The sequence below is a fragment of the Salvia hispanica genome, chromosome 3 (genome assembly GCF_029641045.1).
Source record: "Salvia hispanica isolate PSC_SH4W2 chromosome 3, Shi_PSC_v1, whole genome shotgun sequence".
Classification (NCBI taxonomy): Eukaryota; Viridiplantae; Streptophyta; class Magnoliopsida; order Lamiales; family Lamiaceae; genus Salvia; species Salvia hispanica.
In genome coordinates, this window is record NC_142694.1 from 22,087,839 (window position 1) to 22,090,216 (window position 2,378).

General features: G+C 45.0%; 1 pseudogene; it reads left to right on the plus strand.

The window, feature by feature from the left end:
* The first annotated feature begins 437 nt into the window (after nucleotides 1-437).
* Nucleotides 438-1,933, plus strand: LOC125212276 (stemmadenine O-acetyltransferase pseudogene; annotated as a pseudogene).
* The last annotated feature ends 445 nt before the right edge of the window (nucleotides 1,934-2,378 follow it).

Genomic DNA, 2,378 nt, shown 5'->3' on the forward strand with positions numbered 1-2,378 from the left:
TCGTAACAAAGATGAATAACATTATTTTCGAGGGTTGGAGGTTTGCATCGACGCCCATCTCCACTTGTTTTTATGAAAAGTTGGAGTACTTTAACCCTTACCTACCCACCAATATACAAACTGAATAAAACTAATACTCCATCTATCGTAAAAAATTTGACAAACTTATAAAAATGACAGTGTAATGAATGTTAGTGAATTGTGAGGTTCATATTATTATATAGCAAAAAACTTTTTATATTTAAATTTTATTCAATTTTAGAGGACGATCCAAAATAGTAAAAAGTAACCAATCTTTTTGGGTAGGTGGGAGTATATGACAACTATTTAATCAAACATTACCACTGATTAGAGGATGACTTGGAAATCACAACGAATTTCGTAGTACTATATAAAACGTTACACGATATTCCAACAACCCAAAATACACATTCAAATAAAAAACAGGGTGCAAAATAAATAAATTGGCAAAATGAAGATGGTGAGTGAAGAAACAACAAAAGAAATGATAAAACCATCATCTCCAACTCCACCCCATCACCGAAATCTGCAGCTTTCATTCCTTGATCAGCTAGCTCCGCCTACATACATTCACATCATTCTCTACTTCAAAGCTCCGGCCGCGTCATCGCCGGAGCTCAAACGCTCCCTCTCCGATGCCTTATCCATATACTACCCTCTCGCCGGCAGACTCCGGGAGAAGTCCCGGGTCGAATGCAACGACGGCGGCGCTGAATACATCGAGGCTCGTTTCAACGACGTCAGAATCTCTGACGTCATTGAAAACCCCCAGCCGGAGGAGCTCGCCCGGTTCGTGCCTTTGTCGCCATCAGGCGACGGCGACGTCCCACTGGCCGTCCAAGCGAGCTTCTTCGGCTGCGGCGGCGCCGCCCTCGGTATCTGCATGTCGCATAGGGTGGCGGACGCCATGTCGATGGTGGCGTTCGTAAATTCGTGGGCCGCCTGCTGCCGCGGAGATGGAGGAAATCAGCCAGTTTTTGACATTTCCTCCCGTTTTAGCCCTTCCGATTTCTCGGATTTCTTCAAATCCGTCCAATTAGCACCACCTCCGCCGCCGCCGCCGCCGGAGAAGGTCGTGACGAAGATATTCTTGTTCGACGGAAAAAAACTCGCGGCGCTGAAGAAGGCGAGCTCAGGGCCGCTGATGACGAACCCCACTAGAGTGGAGGCCGTCTCCGCCTTCATCTGGAAGCATTTAATCGACTCCACCTCCGCCCGAAACCCTAACCCGAACCCCAACCCGGTGTTTGCCGCCACGCACGCGGTGGACATCAGGGAGCGGGCCAGCCCGCCTCTGCCGCGCCACTTTTTCGGTAACGCCTGCGCCAGGGCGATGGCAATGACGTCATCATCCCCGGCGCAGGATTACTACCGCTTAGCCCTCGAGCTCAGGAGGGTGATAAGGAAAGCCGATGCGGACTACGTGAGACGGCTCGAAGACGGAGGCGAGTTTCTGAAATACTACGCCGTGAGCGAAGAGAACGATCCGGAGTTGAGGGAAGGAGGGAGGACGGTGGAGGTTTGCGGCTTCACGAGCTGGTGCCGGCTGCCGGCGTACGAGGCGGATTTCGGGTGGGGGAAGCCGGTTTGGGTTTCGATTATTGGCGTTCCTGTGAAGAACTTGGTGTTTTTTTTGCGTACGGAATGTGGGGATGGGATTGAAGCGTGGGTGAGTATGGTGGAAGAAGATGTTGCTGTGATTGAGAAAAATTATCAGCTTCTTGATCAAATGGAGAATATTAGTGAATTAATTAATGTGTGACGCTGTTAGTGAATTAATTAATGTGTGAATCAAATTTACTGCTGAATTAGAGGTGTAAGCATAGCCAAATAATCAAGATATGAGATGTGTTGTGAATCTTATGATAGACAGATGAAATATATAGGTTACTTTTATGTTAAACTCTTGAAACTAGGATTGACAATTTCTGACATCTCACAAAATTCCGACACAAACACACGTGAAGTTAATAGACTTTTGTAATATCCTCTGAGTTTATTAAGCATAGAATACTTTATTTATGTTATAAAGAACTCTTTTCGTTCCATAAAAATATTATTTTCTATTTTTGTCCGTCTCATAAAAATATGAGCTTTCCATTTATGGAATGTGTATCCAAATTTATTATCCAAGTAAATAATAATAATAGAAATTTCACTATCCACTAACACTACTTTAACTATCCTTCCCCTCCTTTATCTTACTTTATCAGCTTTGTCTTACTTTCTACTCCCTCCGTCCGCCATTAGGAGTCTCATTTCTTGGCAGCATGGGTTTTAAGAAATACTCCCTCCGTCCCATTGAAGATGACTCACTTTCCTTTTTGGTTTGTCCCAACTAAGATGACTCATTACTT